The 15,377-nt window shown below is 48.6% G+C and overlaps 1 long non-coding RNA gene across 1 annotated transcript; it reads left to right on the forward strand.

Moving 5' to 3' along the window:
* The first annotated feature begins 8,815 nt into the window (after window positions 1–8,815).
* LOC111558423 lies at window positions 8,816–15,145 on the forward strand. Its single transcript, XR_006591952.1, has 2 exons — window positions 8,816–9,775; window positions 13,309–15,145. It is a non-coding gene; the product is annotated as an uncharacterized LOC111558423 (long non-coding RNA).
* The last annotated feature ends 232 nt before the right edge of the window (window positions 15,146–15,377 follow it).

A 15,377-nucleotide genomic window follows, 5' to 3' on the forward strand; every position in this document is an offset into this window, starting at 1 on the left:
TTCCATTACTAGGCGTTCCCAGACACCTTAAATCATCAGCTACAAAATGGATTTCATTGTCTGCACACGTGCACACATACGTGCACACACGCACAGCTTCATTCTGCTGCTCAGAGAAGGGATCACGATCTGTTGGGTTGTCAAAGGCTGAGTCCTCACTCAGAGAGATAGTCCTCACTCCTCTCATCCCTGACACTCAATGACCATTTCCTGCTCGCCCCCCCTCCTCTCTACCAGTTTTCTTCCTCTCTGCTACTATGCCACTTCCCTGCCTCAGGCACTCGCCATCTTTTATCTGGATGATGGCACCAGCTTCCTAACTGGCTTCTGGTTTTCTCTTTCCAGTCCATTCTCTCAACATTGCCCCAATAATTTTTAACAATATAAATCTGGGGGTGCCTGGGTGGCTCAGTCGGTTGAGCATCCGATTTCAGCTGAGGTCGCGATCTCACGATTCGTGATTCGTGAGATCGAGCTCCGCATGGGGCTCTCTGCCAGCGTGGAGCCCGCCTTGGATCCTCTGTGCCCCTCCCCGCTCATGCTCACTCTCTCTCTCTCTCTCAAAAATAAATACACATTACAAAAAAAGTAAAAAATAAAAATATAAATATGAATATGTTATTCTAGAGCTTCAAAAATCTTTCAATAGATCCCCAGAGCCTAGAGAAATGGACTATGTTCCCTAGTACAGCCTTGGGCCCAAAGTCACCAGTGCTGTTTTTAGAACTTTAGTCTGCAAGTTTTGTGTAAATTCAGCTGAAGAGAGGACACACAGTGACAGAAATCAGTGAAGAGACTATTCTAAAATACTGTTTTGAAATCTCTATTATCAGATTTACAGATTTTGTAAGCCCACGTTGCTCCCAGAATCCTTGAATAAACGCAATGCCCAATGAGTATTGATTTAAAATTGAAGTGTATTACTTTCCTTTGGGTTTGAGGTGTTCCAACTACTTACCAGAACAGATAGAGTCCTGCAGCCCACTGATTTTAGCCAGATCACTTGATTTCTACAAATTACTTACTCTGTGGCCTCATATTAGTATCTGGAGGTGAGAATAAAGGTACAAAGTAATTGGGATGAAGGGGTGGATGAAGGAAACATCTTTGAGAATGAATGATAGGACCTGGTTACTACTAAAACCTGGGTGCTGGAGTGCCTGGGTGGCTCAGTCAGTTAAGTGTCTGACTCTTGATGTTGGCTCAGGTCATGATCTCAAGGTCGTGAGATTGAGCCCCACATTGGGCTCCACGCTCGGTGTGGACACTGCCTAAGATTCTTTCTCTCTCCTTCTCTCCCTCCCCTTCCCCCCATTCTCTCTCTCTCTCTTTCAGAAAAAAAAAAAATCAATAAATAAAAACAAACGAGGAGCTCCTGGGTGGCTCAGTCGGTTAAGCATCCGACTCTGGATTTTGGCTCAGGTTCATGAGTTCGAGCCCCACATCAGCAGGCTGACAGCACAGAACCTGCTTGGGATTCTCTCTTATACTCTCTCGCTGCCCCTCCCCCATTCTCTCTCTCTCTCTCAAAATAAATAAACTTAAAAAAATAAAATAAATAAAATAATAAAATAAAATAAATAAAATAAAAATAAAATAAATAAAAAAATAAATAAAAAATAAAATAAAATAAATAAAATAATAAAAAAATAAAATAAAATAAAATAAATAAAATAAAAATAAAATAAATAAAAAATAAAATAAAATAAATAAAATAATAAAAAAATAAAATAAAATAAAATAAATAAAAAATAAAATAAAATAAATAAAATAAAATAAAATAAAATAAAATAAAATAAAATAAAGTAAAATAAAATAAATACTGGGTATCCATAGTAACTTCTGTCCTCTGTCTCAGGGGAATGTAGCCAAGTTCTTGGATTTGAAAACAGTTAAAAACAGGATAATTTAGTGTAGGGTATGAGAGGAGTTGCCTATATGGGTGATTGTATGGGGAGGGAGGGGAGGAGAGAAAGAGAACACATAACATTAATAAATCACAACCACATCCAATAAAATAGAAATTGGGAGGCTCGATTTCAGATAAAGACAAACAATACTCCCCTTTCACATTTTCTTACTAATAGAACCCTAGCTTTAAAAGGCAAAGGTAGTGGGGAAGCTTCTGTTTCTTAGGATCCGACACAAAAGGAGCCAATAAGAAATGGAAATGGAGTCAAAGAAGAGGAAGTCGTTTCCGAGATGCATCTGCGAGAGTGTCTGCAGGTGGAAGGGAGGGAACGAGCATCATTGAACTTCTACTACTCTCTGTCTCTGCTACAGCACCTCATATGCACTGCCTCGCTCAAGCCTCGTACCATGAGGTAAGAATGACTATTTCCATTCATGGTGTAACAGAGGAAAACCTAGCCACAGACTCAGCAAGAGACAAAGGGACAAAGATCTTTCTGACCTCAAAGGACATGCATTGTCATCCCCCTACGACCATGAGTAGCCAGCTAGGAAGTCTCCTTTCTCAGGATAGTGTCTATCTTTCCAGATTCATCCATTCATTAAACCAAGTCTTAACTGAGGCATGGAGGTAGACTGTGGGGTAGTTGTGGTTCTGCTTTGTGGAAGGGCCACGCAGAGGATCCCTAGAGGTCCCTTCTCGCTACAAAACTCAACAACTGTGGTGCAGCCCTCTTCTCTGCTGTTATCAGTACCTGAGTCATTCCTACCAGGGAAAGGGCCAGAACACGGTGACCACTACAGGTCTGATCAGGTTAGGGACAGCAGCAGAAGAGAAAGCCACTAGGAGGTCTGAGGGTCCAACTGGACCCCAGCAGGCTCTCATAGGTACCTGTGTTAAATTCAGGCCCCAGTACAGAGTTTTAGTTTGAGATGATGAAAAAGTTCTGAAGCTTGCAGAGTGGTGATGGTTGCACAACAGTGCGAAAGTACTTTAATGTTCCGTGAACTAGAGATGTTTGTACATTTTGTATCGTATACATCTTACCACGGTAAAAAAAAAAAAGTTTTGTTTTGTATCCTATACATCTTACCACAATAAAAAAAAAAAGTTTAAAGGTAACCCTTAGTAACATAAATTCTTAGAAAAAACTTTTTTTTATTAATATTTGATTTTTAAGTAATTTCTACACCCGATGTGGGGCTCGAACTTGCAACACCGAGATCAAGAGCTACATGTTCCACAGAATGAGCCCGCCAGACGCCCCTTGAAAACAATTTTGAAACACATTGTGCAACATTGGTCCTGAACGTACACCTATCCAGAGCATTGACCATTCAGGCGACCATTCGCACTACTGGGTTTATTTTAGTTTTTAAGCTATCAGTAGAAGGAAGGAAAGAAGGAAAGAAACTGTAGCAAAAATGCCATTAGTTTCCCTGTGGAAACAGTCACAACACTAGTCATATTGTTTCCAAACAATTGTCCCGATTTGTTTGCCACCAACAGCACCCAGCATCTGATACATAAAGCATCAATCACAGTGCACATAAAAGGAATGTTCAGTAAGGTACCTAAAAATAAACATAAATCATAAAGACTGTGAAGTGACGATAACAACAGCAAAATAGGCTCAGGACCAAGTCTTTCCATTCCGAGTGCCACAATCATCAGGTCACTCTGACCTTCCCTGGCAGGCAGCCCTGGATGACTGGAAAAGGTGACGTCCCTACCAGGACCAAGGAGCCCAGCAGCCTCGAGGGTCTGAGCCATGGGGCGGTGTCTCGGGTCCAGGCATGAGTGACAGTGACAGTAGCTCCTGACAAGGAAGACCACGCCGGCTATGGGACTACCTAGGTTCCAGGACCAGGAAGTGCCCCCCTTCTCCCACTCCTTGTCACACGGCACCGTGGCAGTCAGTGGCCTTCCCGGGAGGCAGGCAGTGCCTCTATCGTCTCCACATTACAGACGGAAAGAGCTAGGCTTGAATAAAGATATGCAGACAGGTGGTTTCTTTTCCTCCATGGAGCCAAAAGGAAAAGTGACTCACTCAGTGTTCTCAGTGTTTTTTCCACTGTAAAGTATCAATTCAGAAAATGGAAAGACGCTCCTGGCTAGGGACTGTAACTGCAGTCAAGAGAAAGAGAGGGAAGCTAGAGGGACTCAAGCCTGGATTCACAGGCTTTTTTTTTTTTTTTTTTTTTTTTTTTTTTTTTTTTTTTTGAGTTTTGGAGGAGAAATTGCTATGGACTCAAGTGGGAGATGAAGTTGACCCCGCGTAACTTTATACCCATGTTCGCCACCAGAGGGGGCAGTTGCTCCACATCGGTGGTCTCTCTGCTTGGCTGAGAAGGTACTTACTAAGGTGAGAGACCCCTGAGGTCCTCAGGGTCATTTTAGCTCTCCACTGCCCAAGTGTGGCCTGCATTTACTTAGCAAACATCACCCAATTTTAGATGAGGGAGGCATGCAGGGATCATCTTGTCCCAGGCAGCTGGCCGTTTCCCTCCACTCTTAAAGAACTCCAGAAATAGACTCCAGCATCTCTCTTGGCGGCTGTTATAAGGCTGTCAGGGTTGGCTGCTGGCTACCCACAGCCTGTGAGACAGGAGCCAGGTAAGGGTAGGTAACCCTCCCATCCCCCGCCCCGACTCTGGGTGATGGTACTTTAGTCTCTGCAAAAGGAGCAGTGGTTCCTCCCTCCTGCCCAGGAGACCCAGGCACCTGCTTCCATCCTCCTGGCCACCTCACAGACCATGCCTGTGAGCGACACTTAGACCCTTGGCCTGTGAGCCCAAAGCCTGGAGCCCCGCCGTCTGCCTCTTGAGCTCCTTGTTCTAAGAAGCACCCTTTGTGGGGGTGAATTTGGGCTCATGAGAAACCCCATTTAGAATCTACTCCCACCCCTCCTTGCCCCCAATGCATCTGTCTTTGCTTCATTCCATCTGGTGTCCTCAGAGGAATGGCTAATTAAATTGAAAAGAGCTGGCCTATTTTTGGTGTTTTTCAGCTAAGACCTAGAGGAATAGCCACAAAGTTTGGAAAGAACCCCAGGGAGACTGAAAAGCCCTGGAGTTGGCTGGTTATTCTAAGATTGGCAGGTCCTGAATCCCATAGGCTGTCTGCTCCAGTTAAGGTTCCATCCCAGTCTCTGGGTCAGCAGATTTGGGGATGGGGTAAAAACTGGAGGAAGGGGAAATATTCTCCTGAGTGTTCTTGTCCACTCATCCTAGAAGAGAGGCAAGCTCGTTTATTGGGCTTTGGGGTTTTTGTTTGTTTGTTTGTTTGTCTTGTTGCCAAGTCAGAACAGCCACTGCACCATTTTGGGGGAACAACGCTTGTTTTCTGGAGAAAGATGGCAGGAGTTGGGGTGAGGGGGTGAGATGTGGAGGGGAGGCAGGGGTGGAGCAGAGGTACAGATCCCTATCTTAGGTTCCTTTCCTTGCATCTGAACAAATTCGGTTTCCTCCCAGAAAATTACTTTCTGGCCAAAAAGAAAACTCATCATGTTACTCCCCTCTGTGAAAACTCCCTTCGGCTTTTTATTTGTCTGCTTGACTGATAAACGCCAGAACTGGACCTACAATGTTCCCTTTAAGTCAACCCAAACCTTTCTCACCAGATTCAGTTCTGGCCCTCCTGTGTTCTAGACGACGTGAGTGTTTCACCATCCTTTTTCACCTCTTGCTGTTCCCACACATTTCAAGTCCTCTGCCAGGAATTCCCTTCTCTGCCTAGCAGATTTTACTCATTGATGGACTTTTCGTCCAGTATTACCTCTCTGAAGCCTTTTTTTTTTTTTAACACTTCTAGGAATTAGTCACTGTCTTGCTGTGAGTTCTAGAACTTTGATAATAGCTCCATCATACCTCTGACCAAACACATTATAGTGATTTTTTTTTTTAATTTTTTTTTCAACGTTTATTTATTTTTGGGACAGAGAGAGACAGAGCATGAACGGGGGAGGGGCAGAGAGAGAGGGAGACACAGAACCGGAAGCAGGCTCCAGGCTCTGAGCCATCAGCCCAGAGCCCGACGCGGGGCTCGAACTCACGGACCGTGAGATCGTGACCTGGCTGAAGTCGGACGCTTAACCGACTGCGCCACCCAGGCGCCCCTATAGTGATTTTTTTTTAAACCATGTCTCTGTTCTATGTAAAATATTTGCTCCTTGAGCAGGGAGTGTGTTTTATCCATCCATATAGCCCGAGTCTCCAGCATGGGGCCAAGTGAATTTTTATTGAATTGCTTGATCGATCAGGACATCACTCTTGGAGGTGGAAGAAATCTGTCCTCTAGAGAGCCTAGTGGGGAAGACAGTTGAGAAAGTTCGGGCAGGCAGTTCAGAAATTGATCCTTCCCAGGTGAGGTGAGAAGTCACGTGTGGAGTCTGGTGGGTGTCTTTGTCCATGGCTGTTGTACAAAATCTTAGGGGTGGAAAATCTGAAACTTGTCCTTGGGTGGATCCAGTTGCTGAGTAAGCGACAACAGTGAAAGTACTCCCAGCTCTTCGTTCACCTGTCCCCAAGCCCCATCTCACATTCCCACTTCCTCCAAGAAGCCTTCCCTAAACATTCCTGCTCCTGGTTCCCCAGCTGGGCTGCTAGATTCTTGAAGTTTTGTCCTCATTGGACAGCACAATCCTGGTGCATGTTTTGTGCCCCCGAATTGTTCATCGGTGCTGATGAAATTGCCTGCCTGGGATCATAGAGACTGTGTTGTAATACTCTGCCCCTGCCCTTCTGGATCTGCTACCCATCATTCTCCACGGCGCTCTGTGCCACCCCAGAAGTTTGGCCTTTTAGGATTGCACCAGCCAGACTCTTCTCCTCTGGCTTGCGGTCAGGTTTGGCCAGTGGGAGGTGTGGGAGTAAGAGGAGATGGCAGCCCTTTCAGACACTTGCTTCCTCCCTGCTGGCCAGAGGTTGGCAGTGTTTGTCTTCCTCAAAGGCCCTCTGTGGAGTGGCCGCCTCCTCCTCCTCTTTGACAGTCATGCTCTCCGAGATTGCACCAACCAGCCCTTTCCCTGGGCCAATGTGGCTATCTCCTGGGAACCTCACTGTCCCCTGATAGTTTCCTGTCACCCTTCCCCGGTTTTGTAAAAGGCCTCTTCATCAGACTCTCCCCATTGTTCCTCTTTGAGTGGGGATTAGATATGGTGGCCTCTTAACCCTCTGGTCTAGCTCCAGGCCTGTAGGTTCTCCAGATGACTGCTTAACACTGGCCCAAGCAGGGCCCTAAATTATTGATAACTTTCCAGGAACTTACATGCTTCTGCATATGCCCTACTCCCCTCTGATTTCTTAAATTTTCCAGCCAGAGAAAATGAACATTTGTCTCCAACCTTAGCAGTAATCTTCAGGGAGTTTGGGGTTCCTTAATAGCCCCTGAAATCACAAATAATCCTGCTCCTTCCCGATATGTTCAGTGTTTTTTTGAACTAGTTAGATCTACAAACATGGAATGGCTTTTTGTTTCTTTTGTTTGGAGGGGGGGGTCCCAATTTCTCCCCTGAACAGTCAGCCATCAGGTTAACAATCTTCAGCACTGTTGAATGTGCCCCTGCCTTCCCTCCACCCCCCACCACCATTCCCCAAGTTCAGGCTCCTTGAGTTCAAGCTTCTCAGGGCCTAGGGCTCCTGGGGTCTGGGCCTCCCCATTCGACAACACCGTGTCGTCCTGCAGGGAGCAAGTTTTCTGACTCCTCATGATCCCGAGACCACTATCTGCACACCTTCTGCAATGAACAGGTACACTTGGGGCCACACGCTTTCAGCCATAATACACAGGGCATTTGTCTTACCAGGAGGATTGGAGCAAAATGGGCCTCCTGGCTCAAGGTCTGCCAACCTCTTAGGGGCTCAGAGCTGAACAAAGAGGGCTTCAGCTTGCTGAATCGCTTCACCTAGTTCCGAGACCTCAGTAAAAACTCTTCTCCTGGGAGCCTCTCCGGGTGCTGTCCTAGATTGCCTAGGGGGCCCTCAGAGCCAGATCCGCAACCAGCTGCCTAAAGGGAAACTGAGGCCTAGAGAGGAGAAACAGCCACTGCCCTGAGCGACAGGAGAGGGTGGGTGGGGAAAGGGAGAGGGGACAGGTGTGCGGTTGAAGGTCATCAAATGCTGATGTTCTGAGCGGAGAGGGTTGGAGATGGGGACAGGAGTGCATGCAGGGGGACAAAGCAATGGGAAAGAAAAGATATCAGGGGTGTATGTGTGTGTGCGTGCCCACGCATGTGCCCACTACAAAAGGCTTTGGCCAAATTAAGACTTGTGGAACTTTTGCCAACCTCTCTCCCTTCAACTCCTCTGCCTACACTGCCCTCCTGCGGGTTATCACCCTCTCCCAGTGCCAGGTCGGGGGGCTGATAGTTTTGCCTGGGGTAAAGTCCCACGGACTGGCTGCCCTCCCCCCGGCCTGAATTGCCCCTTCCCACTCTCCTCCGGTCTACCCCAGGCCCCATAAAGAAGAGCTGACACCCTCGCCCACATAGCTCCTCCTGCCAGATTGAGACACTTGAGCTGGGAGATTACCGGAGCCCTCTTTTTAACCAGTCTCGGCTCATGTGACTGGCTTTGGTCCAGGCAGACAGATGCGGGCCAGCCCTCCAGGCAGGGCACACAGCACTATTTATTTCCTACCGGGTCCTCTTTGGGCAGAGCAGGCAGGGTGGGGCTTTCTCATTGTACTTAAGCCTCAGCTGGCGCCACGGAATTGCCCTAGCCTCAGCCTTTGCCCCTTTCCCAACCCTGTAGGTAAAAATACCCCCCTCCCCCCATTTTGGCACCTTTGGGGAGCTGGGTGGGGGCGGGGGAAGAGAGTTGCTGAGAATGCACTGTAAACACCTCATTGGGTCGGGGGGTGGGGTTGAATGGGGCAGGTTTTTTTTTTTTTTTTTAATAGCAGCAGGGGAGAGTCTGGCTCCGAACCAAGACTCTGCTACCAACCAAAGGGACAAGGAAGGGCGTTTGGTGTCTCCAGTTTGGGCCTCAGTCTGTCGCTTTTCCCATTAGGAAGAGCCTGGGCACCATTCATTCATGATGTCTCAGGAGGAGGCATTGTAGATAGTGGGTGGTCCGTGGGGGACACGATCCTGGCTGGTGAGCGATGGGGCAGCCACCACGAACATCCTGTGCCGACCTCCGCCCCCACGCTTTATTTTGTTCACTCCTAGGGCACCTAGGGCATCATCGCACGTATCTCCTTGAACGTCAATTCTTTCCCCAAATTTTGAGAGCAAGGACTTGTGTCTAATTCATGTTTGAATTGCCCAGCACAGCGCCTGGCGCACAGAAGACACGAGAGAATGGAGAAGGGGGGCTGCCGGTGGGGGGGGGGCTTGGCGCCCCTGGGGGAGCCCCTGGAGAGCACGTAGCTGTGTGGGGAGGGGGGACACTCCCAGGGCTGGGATGGGGACACTGCCAGCGCTCTCTCCCTGGTTTCTAACTTCACCAACCTTGACTCCACGGCCTGAGAAATCCCAGCCTTGCCCCCTTCTCCAGCCCCAGCGGGCACCCAGGCTTTCCCAGCTAATGCTGCACCTTTCTCCTTGGGAGGTAGTAGAATTTAGGGCCAGGAATGAAGAAAGAACGGGGGGATTACTCGCTCTTTGAAATGCAGCTGCCTGGGGCCAGGTTCGGTTTGGAATGGGTAGGAGGGGTGATGTGTGTGACCCTGCAGTTGGGAGACAGTTGTCCCTGCAGGAAGGCCGGCCACGGAAGCGCCTGACCCCTGTTATTTCAGCAGGATTGAGGGGAAGCACCTGTGGTCCTTCCCTCCGCTTGGCCCCTACAGGAGTCAGAAGCCTTCTCCGCCTCACTCCTGCTGCTGTGCCTGGACTGTCTCTCTAGCACCTTGAAGCAGAAGGTGATTTGGGGTTTGTTTTTCTTAATGTTTATTCATTTTTGAAAGAGAGAGAGAGAGAGAGAGAAAACGAATGAGCAGGGAGGGGCAGAGAGAGAGGGAGACACAGCATCCAAAGCAGGCTCCAGGCTCTGAGCTGTCTGCGTAGATAGAGCCCAATGCAGAGCTCGAACCCGCCCGCCATGAGATCATGACCTGAGCTGAAGTCGGACACAACTGACTGAGCCACCACGGGGCCCCTAGAAAGGGGCTCTTGAATGAAGCTTTCCTGGCAGGGACTGGAACCAGGACAACGTGGGACAGCTGCTCAAAAACCACAGAGCAGGATCTCAGGGAGGATGTTTCGGAATCTATCCCAAGCACTCGCCTGGGTCTCAGGCGCTGGGTTTGATGATGGGACAGAAATAAACAATGTCGATTTAGCAACCGGAGAAAACAGCAACGCTAGCCAGCACGTTGTTGAAGGAGATAGGCAGGGAGGGAAGGGTGGTGGGGAAGTCTCGTGTCTGCTCCTTCCTCCTCCTCTGTGCTTTCTCTGCATAGTGAATTTGGGATAGAGTTGATGTTTGAGGAGAGAGTACCAGGAGTCGAACCCCTGACCTGAAATCATGCCGGAGAAACCCCAAGGGTGACCCCAATCTCATCTTCAAGGTTGGAAATGGAGGGGAGTGAGAGCCAAGTAGCTTTTGGGATAGCACATCTTTCTCCTCCTTCAGCTCAGAACACAAGCCTTACATAAGAACATTCTCTTCTGAATCTATCTCCCCTTCCTGCCCCATTCACTTACAGATTTACACAAATTTAAAACCAGAGCAGAGTGGAGGTAACTTAGGAGTTTTCTCGAAACCCATTGCCTGGCTTTTGTTAAACAACAGAACATATGAACGTGTGGTCTGCAGAGCTGTGGATGCTCCCGTCTCTGACAAATGCCACTAGAGTGCCCCCAACCCGCCCCGGCCCCGCCCCGCCCCCCCCCCCCCCAGACATAGCTCAATAAGTCACTGTTGAAAGAATAAATGTACTAATAAAGGCCTGTATGGACGTGCATTAGAAAGGCAGAGATGTGTGGGCTAGGGCTCCACCCTGGGAATGATTAAGGATTCTCTGCAGTGGATCGGATTGGGTATCCTGGGTCTGCTCCTGCATCGGGAGCCTGTCAGCAGCCAGATGCACAGGCAGGGCTGGGCAGCGTTTGTAAAACAAGGTCAAATTGTACCCAGGCTCATGCTATAGAAAAAGCAAGACCAGACCTGAGCATTGTCACGGTCTAGCTGCGGTCACTTCAGGTCTCTGCCTCTGGACTGAGATTACCTCCTGGGTAATGAGAAGCGATGGACGACACACCTATTGTTCTCATTGCCATTTCATTGCCTCCTCTAAGCTCTAAGTTCTGATAGTTTCGGCCTTACAATGGTCCAAAAAGCCACGGGACCGTCCTGGCTTGGTGTCTACTGGATTATGAGGAAATCTGAACGGCATGGGGAAGGCTGATACTCTTTTTTAATTCTGCCTGGCCTCTAGTTTCTCTCTCTTTTTTTTTTTTTTTAATTTTTTTTTTCAACATTTATTTATTTTGGGGACAGAGAGAGACAGAGCATGAACGGGGGAGGGGCAGAGAGAGAGGGAGACACAGATACGGAAACAGGCTCCAGGCTCTGAGCCATCAGCCCAGAGCCCGACGCGGGGCTTGAACTCCCAGACCGCGAGATCGTGACCTGGCTGAAGTCAGACGCTTAACCGACTGCGCCACCCAGGCGCCCCTCTAGTTTCTCTTAAGGCACAGCTGCTTTCAGGCGAGCACAGGAGGGTCCTTTTCTAGCTTTAGGCCAGGCTCTCATAAGGCAAAAAGCCTGTTCAAGAATCCAGGGGATGATTCAAGGGCGGCAGAGGGCGGTCTGTGAGTTCAGCGTCCACTTAGTTCCTGTTGCCAGGGCAAGAGTGGCGCAGGGCCGGCTCAGAAGCAGGCAGCAGCTGCGTTGCCCAAGGAAGGGCCCCTAAGAACTCGTTTCCCTTTCCTCCATGTGCTCAGTTCTCTTAGGTTTTAAGTTGTTATGTGGTACAAGTCCTCGGCCTAAGAAACACACTGAAACTTCCCAAATAAACTGTATTCCTTGGAGCTGCTTGTTAGGATTCATCCTGAAGTTACGCCTGGGCCCCTGGAGGCTACATGTAAGAAATCCTGATGGGAGAGCTGACGGTTTGGGCCCCCGGGGAAAATGGCCATCCCTACATGACTTCTCATTTCCCTTTTCCACAAAGCCAGGGTACGTCCTGGATTCTGAGGAACTATCAGAATAAGCAGAATCTCTCTAAGGCCGTCTCTCATCCTACCCCTCGCCCATTTATTTCCTTTTTCTAGCATTTTCTTTCTCTCTCATTGTCAGCACTGATAACCCATAGCGACTGGTTCACAGTCGCCACACTGGTGGTGAGTACAGCAGGCAGGGCCAGCTGCGGACGTTCTCAGACTTGGTTTTGAAACAATCATGAGGTGCTGAAAAATTCTCAAAGCATTCCATCTTTATGTTTTGAGAAACACCCCCCCACCCCCAAACAAAACAAAACAAAACAGAAAAACCCACTGAGTCATCCTTGCCAAACTATACTTTCCAGAGGAAGCGTGTCAGCAGATTCAAATGAACAATGATAGAATCCCGTGATACCAAGATGATTCAAACCTGATGCTTTAGAGGCTGACATCCTGAGCTGAAATAGTCAGGGGTCACCATCCGGCCTGATTTGGGGGCAGTCCTTTCTTTTTAGTTTATCTGTGCGGTGGCAGAGGAGGTGAGACTCTTTCTAGTCAACAGGCAGGCAGGCTTCTCCTGTTATAGAAAACTTGTGAGAGAGTCTAGGCACGACTTGGTGGTTGGTGAGCTATATTAAGAATCATATTCTCTCCTTCAAAGTCTAGACGAGGTATTTGTAGCTCTGGCTTATCTCAGGGGTTGTAGATCTCAGGGGCCAGAGCTTTCAGTCCCTACATGGATGGGTTCACTGGGACTCTTAAAAACCTGCCTCACTGAAATTAGCAGGCATAATTTGACAGACACTTGGAAAAGATTACCCCCTAATCACATTATGGCTGCAGGCCAGGTTTGGAAGTAAGCTCTTTTAAATTCCTGGGCCGTAGGAAGTACAGGTTGAAGACGAAAGCGGGACATGCTGGACTGAGGATGTTAAAAATATTTTTTAAAACGGGGAGGCCAGGGGCGCCTGGGTGGCGCAGTCGGTTAAGCGTCCGACTTCAGCCAGGTCACGATCTCACGGTCCGGGAGTTCGAGCCCCGCGTCGGGCTCTGGGCTGATGGCTCAGAGCCTGGAGCCTGTTTCCGATTCTGTGTCTCCCTCTCTCTCTGCCCCTCCCCCGTTCATGCTCTGTCTCTCTCTGTCCCAAAAATAAATAAACGTTGAAAAAAAAAATAAAAATAAAAAAATAAATAAATAAAACGGGGAGGCTGATGCCTGGCAGAGGACAACTCTTCCCTGATGTGCTATTCCCTCGTCTTGTCTCACTCCTTGTTTGGAAAACTCCAGGTTATTCATATCATGGACGACTGTGGCTGCTCTCTGTGTGGTGAGCTATGGTGCTCTACAGACCGGTCACCTCCGACACGACTGAAGACCCGAAGGGACACGTGCTCTGGCGGCTCCCACCTGCTTCAGAGAAGGACCGAGCCTTGATTCTCAGAGGAGCAAAAGCGTACGCAGGCAGTCTGGAACAATCATTGCCACTTTTCCACTTCCATGTTGGTGACATCAGGTAACAGATACATGGGACATAATTAAAAATAAACGAGAAAAAGGTTTCCATGGTTCACGAAAGCAGTAGGAGTATTGTGAGGAAAGCTTAGAAGCATTTATCTGCTGCTACCCAAAATTTAGCATTTGACTTTAATTATGCCTCCTTAGGAATTAAGCAAAGCAGAAAATGTTTCAACACGACCAGCTGCTGCAGATCCAAACTGTTTCACGGGTGAACTTTTTATTTCATCTTTTCTGTTGCTTTTTGATCAGGCAATAAACCCCACTCGTAACAGACTAAAGGTCATAAAAATTATAATGACATTAGCCAGCTAACCCATTTTTCCCAAACCCTCTTAAAACACCTAGGACCAAAGCATGCTACTATAGTCATAAACCAGAGTCGTCTGGGGAAGAGGCAGGCCCCACCCTCTCCTCTTTCAGAGTCCCTGTGGGTCAGAAGCCGAATCTTTATGCCATAGTTAAGGTTATGGCTGCGTTTTTCATACGTATTACCAAGGTGTCAGATACTGGGCCAGAAGGAGGTGCCCTCGCATAACCCTTCTCCGGTTACCCCTGCTCAAAGAGGAGAGATTGGAGAGTGGAGATCGTGTGGGTTAACTTAAAAGACAAGAGGTGAGCACATTCCTGGCACACAGAGGGAGATGGACCTGTCACCTGTGCGTGACGGATAGCATTACAACTGGCTCATTTAGAGCATTAGGAAGACGTGGGCCTGCCCATTTGAAGCTTCCGTTCCAACAAAGGAGAGCTCATGATGGCATATGAGGAATGCACAGATCACTCACCATGAGGGCAGAAGGTAGGACAGAGTCTAATACGATGAGCAGGTTATTAGCTGGATTAGCCAATTTCCCATGTTGAAAGAAAAAAAAAAATGACTTCAGGAAATGAAATAAAACAGAAATTCCTACCCTACTCTTTCCACGGCATCAATAGCAATTTGGAAACGGAGTTGAGTTTTGCCAATTTAAAACACAGTAGAAGTCAACCGACTTGGCCTGTTTAATGGAAATGACCAGAAGAACGAACATGGCTGAAGAGCCATCCAGTAACCATCAGTCAGACAGCCTGAATCTCTGCACTAACTCTGATCCAGTTTAGTCACTCACTGCTGTGGGCAGGGATCCAAGAAAAAAATTCACAGGGGCTGAAAGAAGGGGGCCCAGGGTAACAGCCTCTAAAAATGACAACTTGCCCCGAAGCTTGAAACCGACTCAAACCTCCCCAGATCCATCTGGCACAACCAGCACATCTGACAGCAGCCCACGGTCTCCAAACGTGAATCGGCTGCAGAGGACTGGCACGCCAGCCTGAATGACTCTGCTCCGCGTCACTCGCTAGATTGCCAAACTTAGGCACGAGCGCATCCATCCACCTTCCCAGAGCCTTCTAGAATCTGTCTCCGGTGTCACGGGTTGCCTACCGCCTGTCACTTGGCCTGCTTTCAGGAACCCGAACGTCCACTCAGTGCACAGAAGCAGACCACACGTCCACCTCAGCCACAGGCTCGTCTCTCCCGTCACGGATGGCGCGGGCTGACCCGGGAGACCTGGCACTAAAACACCAACACCGAAATCCAGGGGCAGCCCGTGTGTTTGGGGTGGCAGTCCTGGAGACACTGTTTGCTTAGAAGAGCAGGCCTTCCACGCTGATAACAACGGGCATAACCACCTCAACCCGTGCTGGGCCGAGATAACCCAGGGGATCCTTACGCAACTGCTCCGTCAGGTGGCGAGTGCAGCGGGAGCTGGAGGGGCCTAATGGAGGCGCATGTTCCATTGCCTTCTGTAAACCAGGAGGGAAGGAAGCCATTCAAGTTTTACACGGTGCACCAGGAG

This window comes from Felis catus, chromosome F1 (genome assembly GCF_018350175.1).
Source record: "Felis catus isolate Fca126 chromosome F1, F.catus_Fca126_mat1.0, whole genome shotgun sequence".
Classification (NCBI taxonomy): domain Eukaryota; kingdom Metazoa; phylum Chordata; class Mammalia; order Carnivora; family Felidae; genus Felis; species Felis catus.